A 14,886-nucleotide genomic window follows, 5' to 3' on the forward strand; every position below is an offset into this window, starting at 1 on the left:
AATCCAGGGTCAGATGGCTTTATAGGGGAATTCTACCAAACATTTAAAGAAGAGTTAATACCTACCTATTCCTCTCAAACTATTCCAAAAATAGAAGAGGAAGGAAAACTTCCAAATTCATTCCATGAGGCCAACAGTACCCTAATACCAAAACCTGATAAAGACATCACCAAAAAAGGGAGCTACAGGCCAATATCTCTCAAGAACATAGATGCAAAAATCCTCAACAAAATACTAGCAAATCAAGTACAACGATATGTTAAAAAATAATTTATCACAATCAAGTGGGATTTATTCCTAGGTTGCAAGAGTGGTTCAATATTAGTAAATCAATCAATGTGATACATCACATCAATAAGAGAAAGGGTAAGAATCATATAGTCATTTCAATAGATACAGAAAAAAGCATTTGACAAAGTAGAACATTCATTCATGATAAAACTGTAAACAAAGTAGATTTAGAGGGAACATGCCTCAACATAATAAAGGCCACATATGAAAAACCCACAGCTAACATCATCCTCAATGGGGAAAAACTGAGAGCTTTTCCTCTCAAGTCAGGAACAAGACAAGGATGTCTACTCTCACCATTTCTATTTAACATGGTACTGGAAGTCTTAGCCACAGTAATCAGACAACAAAAAGAGATAAAAGGCATCCAAATCTGTAAGGAAGAAGTAAAACTTTCACTATTTGTAGATGACATGATACTCTATATAGAAAATCCAAAGACCCTCACCAAAAAGCTGCTAGAACTGATACACAAATTCAGTCACAGGATACAAAATCAATATACAGAAATGTGTTGCATTCCTATACAACAATAATGAAGCATCAGAAATAAAAATTAAAAAAACAGTCCCATTTACAATTGCACCAAAAATAACATACCTAGGAATAAACCTAAGTAACGAAGTAAAAGACTTGTACTCTGAAAACTGTGAAACACTGTTGAAAGAAATTCAAGAGGACACATAGAAATGGAAAGACATTTCATGCTCATGGATTAGAAGAACAAATACTGTTAAAATGTCTGTAGTATCTTTTTGGGATAAACTTTAATTTATCTTATATGAGGACAGCTACCTCAGCTTTCTTTTGAGGACCATTTGAATGGTTCTCTAATCTTTCATTTTCAGGCTGGAGGTGCCCTTAGGTCTAAAATGAGAGGATGAGGTGACTGGGTGACAGGCACTGAGGGAGGCACTTGATGGGATGGGCACTGGGTGTTATACTATATGTTGGAAAATTGAACTTCAATAAAAATATATATATACAATAAAAATGTCTATAGTACTAAAAGCAATCTACACATTTAATGCAATCCCAATCAAAATATCAACAGCATTTTTCACAGAACTGGAGCAAACAATTCTAAAATTTCTATGGAACCATAAAAGATCCAAATAGCCAAAACAATTCTGAAAAAGAAAAGTAAAGCTGGAAGCATCATAATTCCAGACTTTAAGTTATATTACAAAGCTGTAGTAAACAAAGTAGTATGGTGTTGGCATAAAAATAGACACATAGATCAACAGTACAGAATAGAAAACCCATAAATCCACAACTATATGGTCAATTAATCTTCGACAAAGCAGGAAAAAAATATTCAATGGGAAAAGGACAGTCTCTTCAACAAATGATGTTAGGAAAACTGGACAACCACATGCAAAATAAAGACACCGGACCACTTTCTTACACAATACACAAATATAAATTCAAAATGGATTCAAGACCTAAATATGAGACCTGAAACCATAAAAATCCTGGTAGAGAGCATGGCAGTAACCTCTTTGATATTACCTGTAGCAACTTTTTTTCCAAACATGTCTCCTGAAGCAAGAGAAATAAAAGCAAAAATAAAGTTTTGGGACTCTAACAAAATAAAAGCTTCTGTAAAGCAAAGGAAACAATCAATAAAACTAAAAGGCAACCTATGGAAGGGTGGAAGACATTTGCAAATGGCATATCTTATAAAGGGTTAGTGTCCAAAATATGTAAATACTTATAAAACTTAACACCCAAAGAACAAATAATCCAATTAAAAATGGGCAGAAGACACGAACAGACTTTTCTCCAAAGAATACATATAGATGGCCAACAGACACATAGAAAGTTGCTCAACATCACTCACCATCAAGGAAATGCAAACTAAAACTACACTGAAACATTAGCTCATACCTGTCAGAATGGCTACAATCAAAAACAGAAGAAATAGCAGGTGTTGGTGAGGATGTGGAGAAAAAGGAACCCTGGTTCACTGTTGGTGGGAATGTAAATTGGTGCAGCGACTGTGGAAAACAGTATCGAGGTTCCTCAAAAAAGCTAAAAATAGAATTACCCTATTATACAGCAAAGGCACTATGGGTACTTACCCAAAGAATAAAAAAAAACCTAATTTTCAAAGGGACACATGCAACCCCTATGTTTACATCAGCATTATTATAGCCAAATTATGGAAGCAGTCCAAGTGTGACTGATGAATGAGTAAGGACAATGTGATATATATATATATATATATATATATATATATATATATATATCAACTAAGTATGGAATATTACTCAGTTATAAAAAGAATGAAACCTTGCCATTTACAAGGACATGGATAGAGTTAGAGAGTATAATGCTATGCAAAATAAATAAGTCAGAGAAAGACAAATACCATATGATTTCATTCATGTGTGGCATTTAAGAAACAAAACAAGTGAGCAAAAGAAAAAAGAGACAAACCAAGAAACAGACTCTTAACCATAGAGAACAAACTGATGGTAACTATAGGGAAGATGGGTGGGGGGATGGGTGAAAAGGTGGTGGGGATTAAGGAGGGCACTTGTCGGGCAGCCCTGGTGGCTCAGCGGTTTAGCACCGCCTGCAGCCCAGGGCCTGATCCTGGCGACCGGTAATCGAATCCCATGTCAGGCTCCCTGCATGGAGTCTGCTTCCCCTTCTGCCTGTGTGTCTGCCTCTCTCTCTCCTCTGTGTACTCCCACGAATAAATAAATAAATAAAATATTTTTTTAAAAAAAAGGAGGGCACTTATGATGAGCACTGGGTGATATATGGAATTGCAGAATCACTATACTGTACACCTAAAACTAATATAACACTGTATGTTAACACTGTATGTATACTATAATTAAAATAAAAAGAAGTATCTACTTCTGTCAGGTGCTGCCTTATGTGTAAGCTCTACATCCTGAATTCTGGCACCATGTACCTGACCAACTCAGATGCAGGTTTTGTTGTGCACAGCAAAGCCCCAGGTATGGCTGTCTCAACCTGGATTTCAAAGGATGAAGCCATACAAGGCTGCAGGCTTATGACATTGACAGAGGGCTGCTGTGGAGGCAGGGTCACCATGGAGAGCCTCCACCGAGGGCTCAGTGGAGCCACACAGGTGGGGCAACCCTTGAGATCCCAAATCTGGAGTGCCACCTGTGTGACTGCTACCTGAGAAAGCCACAGGCACAAGACTCTAACCCATGACTAGCATGTGTGTCCAGTAAACTTGGGAGTGGGCTAATCAAGAGCCTTGGGGGTCCAACTCCCCCCTCCATATGTCCAGAAGATAGGACTGAAGCTCCAGTGGAGCTTAAGGTTTTGGACTTATTCAGGATCTATTACCCTTTTCCTCTTCTCTACTTCTCCCTTTCGTGGTTTTTTTTTTCACTTCTTAAAATTTATTGAAATATATTTGACGTATAATATTATGTGAGTTTAAGGTATACAACTGGTTGATTTGATACATTTATATACTGTAATATAATTGGCATTGTGGTGTCAGCGCCTTAAAAGCATTCAAAATGAGCCTTCCCAAAATGTGCCACTTTGGCATGTAGATTACTTTTATTTTTTATTTTTTATTTTTTTATTTATTTTTTATTGGTGTTCAATTTACTAACATACAGAATAACACCCAGTGCCCGTCACCCATTCACTCCCACCCCCCGCCCTCCTCCCCTTCTACCACCCCTAGTTCGTTTCCCAGAGTTAGCAGTCTTTACGTTCTGTCTCCCTTTCTGATATTTCCTACACATTTCTTCTCCCTTCCCTTATATTCCCTTTCACTATTATTTATATTCCCCAAATGAACGAGAACATATAATGTTTGTCCTTCTCCGACTGACTTACTTCACTCAGCATAATACCCTCCAGTTCCATCCACGTTGAAGCAAATGGTGGGTATTTGTCATTTCTAATAGCTGAGTAATATTCCATTGTATACATAAACCACATCTTCTTTATCCATTCATCTTTCGTTGGACACCGAGGCTCCTTCCACAGTTTGGTTGTAGATTACTTTTAAATTAAGCCAATCAAGTCCGAAAAGACTTAGCAAGAATTTTTATTTCCCCCTTTACTATCTAAAGGAATTTAGTTAGACAGCTTGGTCTAAGAAGAGAACTATCACTAGAGATGTAACTACAAAGAATATGGGCTAGGTGCGGTAAGCTGTGGGGAAGCTCCCACAGAGATTGGAGATCAAATTTATTTCTGTGTTCCATTGTCTCTGCTTGGCATGGCAAATATTTATTTACCAAATATTTGCTCTTCTTATCTTTCTATAAATTTATCTTTCTACCCTTTGAAGTTTCAGACCTACCTATATCCCCTTCTCCTTAGCTCAGGATGGCATACAAGTCTCAATTGCCTCACTGTCTATTGGTCTTATTTTTTTTTATGGGGCTCTCAACACTCATAATTGAATTTGTTTTTCTCCTGTTAATCTGTCTAATTTCAATTTTTGACCATAATAGACGAGGCAAAGGAACCTAGAAAGGTAAAGGAAAATCTTTCCTCCCCTATAACCTCTATCACATCACATAACTATTTCTTTTGTGTGTATTTGTTGGGAATACTATTTCTTGCTTTTAAAATTTTATCCTATGTCAGTTCCACCTTTGTATTTTAGAAGCACATAGCATGTTTGATTTCACAGATTCACAGTTGGAAAACAATCTGACTCAGGATGAATGGTCTCACCCATATCTGATTTAGATGATATTTAGATAAGACTTTGGACTTAAGACTCTTGAGTTGATGACATGTGAAATGGACATGAACTTTGGAGGGCCCTGGGTGGAATGCTATGGTCTGAATGCATCCCCTAAAATTCATATATTGAAATTTTAATACCCAAAGTGATAGTATTAGGAAGTGAGGCCTTTGGAAGGTGATTAGGTAGTAAGGGCTGCCCTCGTGAATGGGATTAGTACCTTTATAAAAGAGTCTCCAGAGAGATTCCTAGTCCCTTTCACCATGTGAGGAAATAGCAAGAAGGTCCTGGCTATGATCCAGGAAGAGCTCTTACCAGAATACAAACATACTAACACCTTCAACCACAATTTTCCAAATTCCAGAACTGTGAAAATAAATTTCTGTTGTTTATAAGCTAAAAATGGAAAATGACCAAATTTAGCGTTTATTAATGCCAGAAAAGTTTAGTGTTTGTGTGTGTGTGCATGTTGGTGGGAGGGTAGAGTTTGATATAGGAAGAGTTATATGTGAAAGGAAATGTAATCATTGCACTGTAATAATTGGCTCAGGTGTGAAAATTCTTTACAATATCATAATAATTCTTAAAATATGAAATATAAACTAAAAATTGTGATATAATTATTAAGCAAGCAGGAGAAGAGACAATGTACAATATGAAAGAGCTAAAATCCTCAACTCTTTTCTTTTTTTCTTTTTTTTTTTTTTTTTTTTTAAAGATTTTATTTATTTATTCGTGAGAGAGACATAGAGAAAGAGAGGCAGAGACACAGGCAGAGGGAGAAGCAGGCTCCTTGCAGGGAGCCCGATGTGGGACTCGATCCCGGGACTCCAGGGTCACGCCCTGAGCCGAAGGCAGGCGCTAAACCACTGAGCCACCCAGGGATCCCCCTCAACTCTTTTAGAAGGAAGTCAATACCTGTATGAGTTTTCTATTGCTGCTATAACAACTTTACAAATGTAGCTTAAAACAACATAAATTTATTATCCTAGGGTTCTCAGCTCCAGTCCAATATGGGTGTCAATGAACTAAAATCCAGGTATTTGCAAGTTACATTTTCTTTTTCTTTTTTAATTTTTAATTTTTTTGTTTTTTTTAATTTTTATTTTTTTAAAGATGAATGGATAAAGAAGATGTGGTTTATGTATACAATGGAATATTCCTCAGCCATTAGAAACGACAAATACCCACCATTTGCTTCCACGTGGATGGAACTGGAGGGTATTATGCTGAGTGAAATAAGCCAATCGGAGAAGGACAAACATTATATGGTCTCATTCATTTGGGGAATATAAAAAATAGTGACAGGGAATAAAGGGGATAGGAGAAAAAAATGAGTGGGAAATATCAGAGAGGGAGACAGAACATGAGAGACTCCAAACTCTGGGAAATGAACTAGGGGTGGTGGAAGGGGAGGTGGGCGGGGCTGGGGGTGACTGGCACTGAGGGGGCACTTGATGAGATGAGCACTGGGTGTTATTCTATATGTTGGCAAATTGAACACCAATAAAAAATAAATTTACAAAAAAAGAGCTTAATATGCAGTAACAAAAACAATTTTGGCTGATTTCTATACACATTAAATGGCTCAAGAAATCAGTTGGCATAAATAAATAATAACAGATTGTATCAACATAATAAATCTCATAACAAGAGAAAGTTCCAAAATGTACATAAATTTTGAAAAACACACAAAACTGCATGCACAAATTAAAATTTTTTTAAATGGATAAGAACACTTTTCTTCAGTGTAGAGAATATTTACTATGAAGTATTTGGGGATCAACACTTGTGGAAAGTGGATGGGATATTCCACAGCTTGGTTTTGCAAGTTATAAGCCTAATGGCAAAGGGAAGATGGGGGTAGTGACAGGTACAGGGAGAAGCTTTCACATTTTCTTCAACAAGGAGTGATGGCAATGGAGGTGGGTGGGTAAGAACACTTCTCAACAATTTGAGTGTTTATATTTGAGAGGGAGAAGTGGAATGCATGTTTAACATTTTACTTGTTGAAATAAACATTTAAATTAATGTAATAAAATGATTACAGTTATAAAAAATTTATTTAAAAAAATTTTTTTATTGGAGTTCAATTGCCAACATATAGCATAACACCTAGTGCTCTTTCCGCCAAGTGCCCCCCTCATTGCCCATCACCCAGTCACCCCAACCCCCCGCCCACTTCCCCTTCCACTACCCCTTGTTCATTTCCCAGAGTTCGGTGTCTCTCATGTTTTGTCACCCCCACTGATATTTTCACTCCTTTCCCTTTATTCCCTTTCACTAATTTTTATATTCCCCAAATGAATGAGACCACATAATGTTTGCCCTTCTCCGATTGACTTATTTCACTCAGCATAATACCCTCCAGTTCCCTCCACGTCGAAGCAAATGGTGGGTATTTGTCGTTTCTAATGGCTAAGGAATATTCCATTGTATACATAGACCACAGCTTCTTTATCCATTCATCTTTCGATGGACAACGAGGCTCCTTCCACAATTTGGCTATTGTGGACATTGCTGCTATAAACACTGGGGTGCAGGTGTCCTGCTGTTTCACTGCATCTGTATCTTTGGGGTAAATCCCCAGCAGTGCAATTGCTGGGTCGTAGGGCAGATCTATTTTTAACTCTTTGAGGAACCTCCACACAGTTTTCCAGAGTGGCTGCACCAGTTCACATTCTCACCAACAGTGCAAGAGGGTTCCCCTTTCTCCACATCCTCTCCAACATTTGTGGTTTCTTGCCTTGTTAATTTTCCCCATTCTCACTGGTGTGAGGTGGTATCTCATTGTGGTTTTGATTTGTATTTCCCTGATGGCCAGGGATGCGGAGCATTTTCCCATGTGCTTGTTGGCCATGTCTATGTCTTCCTCTGCGAGATTTCTGTGTTTTGCCCATTTCATGATTAGATTGTTTGTTGCAGGTTACATTTCTTCTAGAGGCTCTGGGGAATAATCCATTCCTGTTCATTTGGGTTATTGGCAGAATTCAGTTACAGAAGTAAGGTTCCAATTTTCTTATTGGTTTTGAGCTTAAGGCTGTTCCCACCTTCCAGAGGTCACCACATTCCTTGGCTCATGTCTGTCTCTATCTTCAAAACTAGCAGTGGTGTGTAGGAGAGAATAGAGGGTAAGAGGGAGAGGTTCTTTCTCAACTATATCTCACTGATACCCTCTTCTGCCTTCCTCTTACACTTTTAGGGACTCATGTAATTAGATCAGGCCCACCCAGATAATTCAGGATAATATCCCAATCTCAAGGTCCTTAACCTTAATCACATTTGCAAAGTCTGCTTTGCCATGTAAACTAACAAATTCACACATTCCAGAAATTGGGACATAGGCACCTTCGTGAGTTCATTTTGCTTGCCATGATATCTAATGCCTTACATGGATGAATTTTAAAAATTGTATGCATATTATTTCCAAAGGATAAGGAACAGCAAGAAAAAAAGTGTAAAGAAGTTGCTTCTAGAAAATGTGACTGCTTTGTGTGCTTGTGGTGGGGCAGGAGGTTTGATATAAGATAGTGGTCTTTTTTGTTAAAAAGCCTCTAAATGCTATTTGACTTTTTAAACTAGTGCAAGAAAAAAAAAAACTACTGCAAGCACTACTTTGATAAAAATTAAATGCAAATATAAAATAAAATAAAGGGAAGGTTTTCCAATTACTGTTTTAGAAAAAAGGAAATCAGGTTTGCAAAGAAGGATGGAATTTAGGAGGAAACACTGACTCAGTTGTATATAGTGTCCTAGCTAAAACTTAGGAAGGTATATGCTATTTTTCTTTTCTTTCTTTCTTTTCTTTTTTTTTTTTTTTTTTTTTGCTATGGATTGTAGGGAAAATCTATTTCCTGGCTGTCAGAACTTTTAAACTTAGTCAATCACACTTTTGAGTGATTTTTTTAGGCTAGGAAAACTTTATTATACTCCATGTATTCAGGGAGCTCATACAAGTACATGTACACACACAGTCACATACACAGACACACACTTGCACACAGGCATGCACAGCTAATACTGTTCAGCGCACTGTCCACTGGGCACAGAGTGGCTCTGGGGTTGAGAAGAGGCCCCAAATTCTGCTGATCCCTCCTCACTCTCTAGTGTCTTGCACTGCAGGCTGGGGCCCAGATAGATGTTTGGAACTAGGTGCCATAAACTTAATGTAGTGGGTTGCAAAAGAACAGACAATTGTTCACTCTCCTTGTGTCTCAAAGTGGGATTTTTGCAGCTGTTCCTATCAAGACATGGAGTCTGTTTTCCCTCCCTCTTAATCTGACTAGCTTTGGGATAACTTCTCACTGGGATAAAGTAGAAATGACAATGTCTCAATTCTGGGTCCAGAGCCACAAATGGTCTTGCTTCTCCTTTCCCTCTTGGACTTAAATCTGGGCTATCCTGCCAGAAGATGAGAAACTACATGGAATAGACAAGCTATCCCAACTCAGGCCATCCTACACCAGCCTTCCTCTGGTTACCTGGTAGCTGATCACAGGTATGTAAGCCCAGCTGGAACTGGAAGCATTGCTCAACTGAGCCCAATCCAAATTGCCAATTGTGAGCTAAATAAATGGTGGTTTTTCTAAGTCATTTTGTTTGATGGTGGTTTGTTACTTAGCAATAGCTAAATGACTTGCCAAAACACCATATTATATAATTATAAGCCTAAGAGAAAATAGCAAGCCTGTTTAGCTTCAGAACTCAAGCAAAAGTACCATTTTCCTCCTGATATGTTTTATCGATATTTTATTTTTTAATTTTTTATTATTCTTTTTTGTATATTTTTTTATTGGATTTCGATTTTTTATTTTATTTGTGATATTCTATTCTTTTGTGAGTTTCAAGAACAATTTTATATTAATTTTATGACAGTGCTTTTTCTACCCTCTAAAATCGTATTTGACTTCCTAAATTGGAAATTTATATTCAAGAGATAGAGAATAAGAGGATGTTTTCCTAGGATAAAGTACAGTATTATGAGGGCAGTAGAAATATGAGAAATATTAACTTCTATAACTACATATAGTAGTATGTTTTAACTCAAACAGAAACGGATTTTTCCTTATGATGTGAAGAAGAGTTAAAGACAGAAAACATAAACATTATTCCAGGGTTTTTAGTAGTACTTTTTAGATAATTATATTATTACATTCCCACAGAAATATAAATAAAACATGTCACTTATAATCCTGTTTCCCAAAGGTAGTTAATATTTTAGCACATTTCTTTCCATGTTTTGGATATGATTTTGCATAGCTTAAAAATCTTTTATAATGCTTTATATGCTTTTTTCCATAAAAATACATACTAAGCATTTCCCATTAAATTTTTTCCCTAAAATAATTTTAATAACTACATAATATTCCATTCTGCATATAATTATTATAGACTTTAGTTTATAAATCTAATAAACTGATGTATAATTTCGGTTCCCTTGTATTACAAATTGATATAAATACTATGTTGAAGAATATTATTATGCATAACTTTGAGTATATGTTCATGTTTCTGATTACTTTATTAGAATATACACAGAAAAGTAGAATCATCAGGAAAAGCAGAATTAAAAATTTTAAGGCTCTTGTAAGATATCAAATTGTTCTACAAAAAGATGACATCAGTCCTTATTCCTGGCTACAGTGAATGAGAGATTCCTTCAATGTACCTTCATCACTATTAAGTAAATGTTTATTTAAAAATCTACAGTATTTTGAAAGACAAAAATATTGCTTTAGTTTATATTTTTATTACCAGTAGCATTGACTAGTTTTTAAAAAAAATTTATTACTATTTTTCATTTTTATATTGGAAGAATTTCAAAGTATGTCATTTCTTTCACTTATCTTTTTTAAGATTTTATTTATTTACTCATGAGAGACAGAGAGAGAGAGAGGCAGAGATATAGGCAGAGGGAGAAGCAGGCTCCATGCAGGGAGACCTACGTGGGACTCAATCCCGAGTCTCCGGGATCACGACTTGGGCCAAAGGCAGGCGCTAAACCGCTGAGCCACCCAGGCATCCCCATTTCTTTCACTTATTGAAAGCATTTTAATTCCTGTGAGCTCTTTGTAGATTAAGGATTTTAATTGTTTGCTCTTATATTTCTTACATATAGTATTCCCAGTTTATTGTTTTATTTCTAATTCTGATGACCAGGAGACTTACATTTTTATGTAGACATATCCATTGCAATTTCTACTTGATTTTTTTTGTTACTTTCCAGTTAGAAAACTTTTCTTTATATCCAAATCAGATAATTATTGTCAGCCATTTTCTTCTATACTTTATATGTTTTAATTGGGGAGGGGAGTTTCTGAATATTTAATCACTGGGTAAATCACAGCTTCTAATAATTATGTGTTCAGAAAGAATGAATCATCCCAGGTGATCTGCTATAAAGGAATCTTTGGCCTCTTTTAGGAAATATACACTTATGAAACTGTGATGAAGTTAAAAGATTATTTAGTTTAACTTTGACAGTTGAATTTTTTGTCATACAGTTGGCTTTTTCTTTCTAATCCACAGAGATACAGCACTATCTCCAAGAGAGATGACCTAGATTTATTCTCTGTTTGACAAAAGCCAGTTGAGAGAAGTAAGATCTGTTTCCACATCAGTGATCAGTCTGACCATTGTGATGAGAAATTGGGAACACATATATATTCCAAAGGATAGATAGACAGTATAGCATGTAGGAAGTTGGCCTTGATGTTTTTTGTTTTAATAAAATCACCTTAAAATGTCCAAATTTTCCTCCTCTTAAATGCTTCCTGATGGCTTCCTAATATAATAAAGAACTTTATTTTCTCAAAATATCAGCTAAACCTATCCTTTATTGCAATATATTTGGATATTACTGCAAAAAAATTTGAGCTAGAGTAAAATAATGTACTAACATCATTGGAGATTTTTACAACTTATGTATTTTCTACCTACTTCCAAACCTAGAGCACTTTACAAAAACAGATACATAAATCCTACAAATCTAAAATTATTAAAGGGGAAGTACCAAGTAAGGGGAACAAGGGTTGGGATGGAGATAAAAAAAAAAGACAAGAGTAAAATAACTAAGACAGGAAACAGAGTCAAGGAAGGCTATTATTCAATAAATCAAATAACACTAAACTTCCTGGAAGCCAACATAAAAAGAAAAATATAAGGGTTACACAGCTATCTAACAAAAGTAGACATACAAAATTACCAAGAGAGACCAACCAAAGCTCAGAACTCTGAGAAAAACTGAACACATAGTTTGGGAACTAAACAGTATAACGAACTCTACTTTCAATAGTAATTTTACAACTAGAGACCTTCTTTATATGTTCATTTTTATACTGGTTCTGTGTAAAAAACAAAAACATAATGTTAATACTAATTTTGTGAAGGCATTTCTTGAAGAATCAATTGACAAGGCAATATTGAGCAAAGGGAGGATTTAGAATGAGGATCTACAGCACAAGGAATGCTGCAGGTATTAGGGCTAGTTAGAAGAATTAGGATTTGTGAAATGAATCAATTCAGTAGCACATTTACCTGTTACCTGAACATATGGAAAAAGAGATAAAGCCATGTTGGGGGAGACGAGGGAGGGTATGCTATAGGAGGCCCATATTTTGGCTGTAGTATCCACTATCCAGTGTGTTCTTTCATGTGGTTGAAGAGTCTGCATTTTAAAAAAGATTTTATTTATTTATTTGACAGAGAGTGAGCGAGAGAGCACAAGCAGAGGCAGAGGGAGAAGCAGACTCCCTGCTCAGCAGGGAGCCTGACATGGGGCTCCATCCCAGGACCCCAGGATATTGATCTGTGAGGAAGGCAGATGCTTAATTGACTGAGCCACCCAGGTACCTCAAGAGTCTGCATTCTTAATGACTATCTTTATATTCCATACACAATAAAGAGGTAGATTCTCTTTTTCTAGCTAGGAATCAGGATACAGAATTAAATTGAATTTAGATGACGAGAAATGATACATGAAAATGATCATCTATTGATAGAGCTGGAGTTTTTAGTTTGGGATCCTCTTTTCTAATTTCCCTGGATTCCTAACTTAGCCTACTTCTGGTTTCTCCTAACTGAGCCCACTCCTAGTTCCTCTTTATTTTGTGGCAAATTTAGATATGGTTACTAAATATATAGAAAACGAGAGAAAATACATATTTCTAGTTACATGACTTAAATACAGTTCTATATTTAACTTGGATAATCTCTTCATATGAATATCTTTTAAACATTTTATTAGGGAAAATTTCAAACACATAGAAATTACAGAGAAGGGTATAATGAATCCATTAACTGTTCCCTTGCTACACAGTTATTGACATTTCACTTCTCCTATTTCTCACTTTTCCCAACACTTTATTATAAAATTTGGAGAAAATAGAAAAATGGTAAAATGAAACCTCATATGTCTACCACCTAGATTCTACATTTTTTTCTTATATTTCTTTTATATTTATCCATCCTTTCTTCTATCTGTCCACCAATCTCTCATAGTTTGATGTATTTCTTTTTTTAAAAGATTTATTTATTTATGATAGACATAGGGAGAGAGAGAGAGAGAGGCAGAGACACAGGCAGAAGGAGAAGCAGGCTCCATGCCGGGAGCCCGTCGTGGGACTCGGTCCCGGAACCCCAGGATCACGCCCGGGGTCAAAGGCAGGCGCCAAACCGCTGAGCCACCCAGGGATCCCCCCAGTTTGATGTATTTCTAATTAAGCTGTACACATCAGTATATTTCCACCAAACACTTCAGCTAACATATTAGCAATAGAGTTTGGCATTTGTTTATAGTTTCTGGTTTGAGGTAAATTTTACATACAATGAAATTCACAAATCTTAAGTGTACCATTTAAATAGTTTTGACACATGCATACACTTGCATAGCCCAAACTCCTACTAAAACATAGAACACAATCTTCACCCTAGAAAATTCCCTCATATCCCTTTCCAGTCAATTCATGCCTCCACTCTGACTCCAAGAGACAACCACTTTTCTGATGTTTTTCAACTTAGATTAATTATTCCTGTTTTTGAACTTCATATAAATGTACTATGTGCTATTCTTTCACTGAACACTATGTTTTTGAGATTTATCCATGTTGTGTGTATAAGGAACTTATTTTAATCTTCCACCTAAAAATTATATTGATGAATTATTTTAAAGAAAATCCCAACATCATGTCCTTTTGCCTATCAATGCTTCTCTTTCATCTGTATTCTCATTTGTACTTAAGTATAGTGTGCCTCAGTTTTTTCCATTATAATCTTTTTACGTCCTTCCTTCTGGTAAGCTACAGGTCACCCAAAAGTTTTGCCTGCATGGACTCCATGCTGCTGACATACTTAGGTCACCAGACACTTTCTGGTAATAGCATAAATGAGGGACATTTAATACTTTCTCCATGCAATAAAATTTTTTCTATATTACTCTTTTAAATTTTCTAGAGAATCATTTCTTTTCTTTCCCTAGATCTTCTAAAAAATTTTCTGGCTGCTTAGTTTTCCCATCCCCATCTCTGCGTGTATCACATCCCAATGACAGAATTATCACACTCATCCATGTTCTATAACAGCAACTATTTTATATGAATGATCCTATTCTTATGTATCCTTTGCTTCTGTCATCCATAGATAGGAAAGAACCACAGTAGATAGAGTAGGGAATCATGGTGGGCTAAGAGTGCAATTTTTACTTTACCTGAAAGCCCTCCTTTCCTGAATATTTTGATAAAAATACTATACTTCTGTCAATTTTAAATTATTTTACTCTCAAATTTCCAGAGATAAGCTTCTGACCTGAACTACCAGTAGTTTAATTGTAGGACTGGGAATGAACAAGGTTAGTCTATGTTCCACTTCACCACAGATGTCAAGTTAATTAG

The sequence above is a fragment of the Canis lupus genome, chromosome X, assembly GCF_003254725.2.
Source record: "Canis lupus dingo isolate Sandy chromosome X, ASM325472v2, whole genome shotgun sequence".
NCBI lineage: Eukaryota > Metazoa > Chordata > Mammalia > Carnivora > Canidae > Canis > Canis lupus.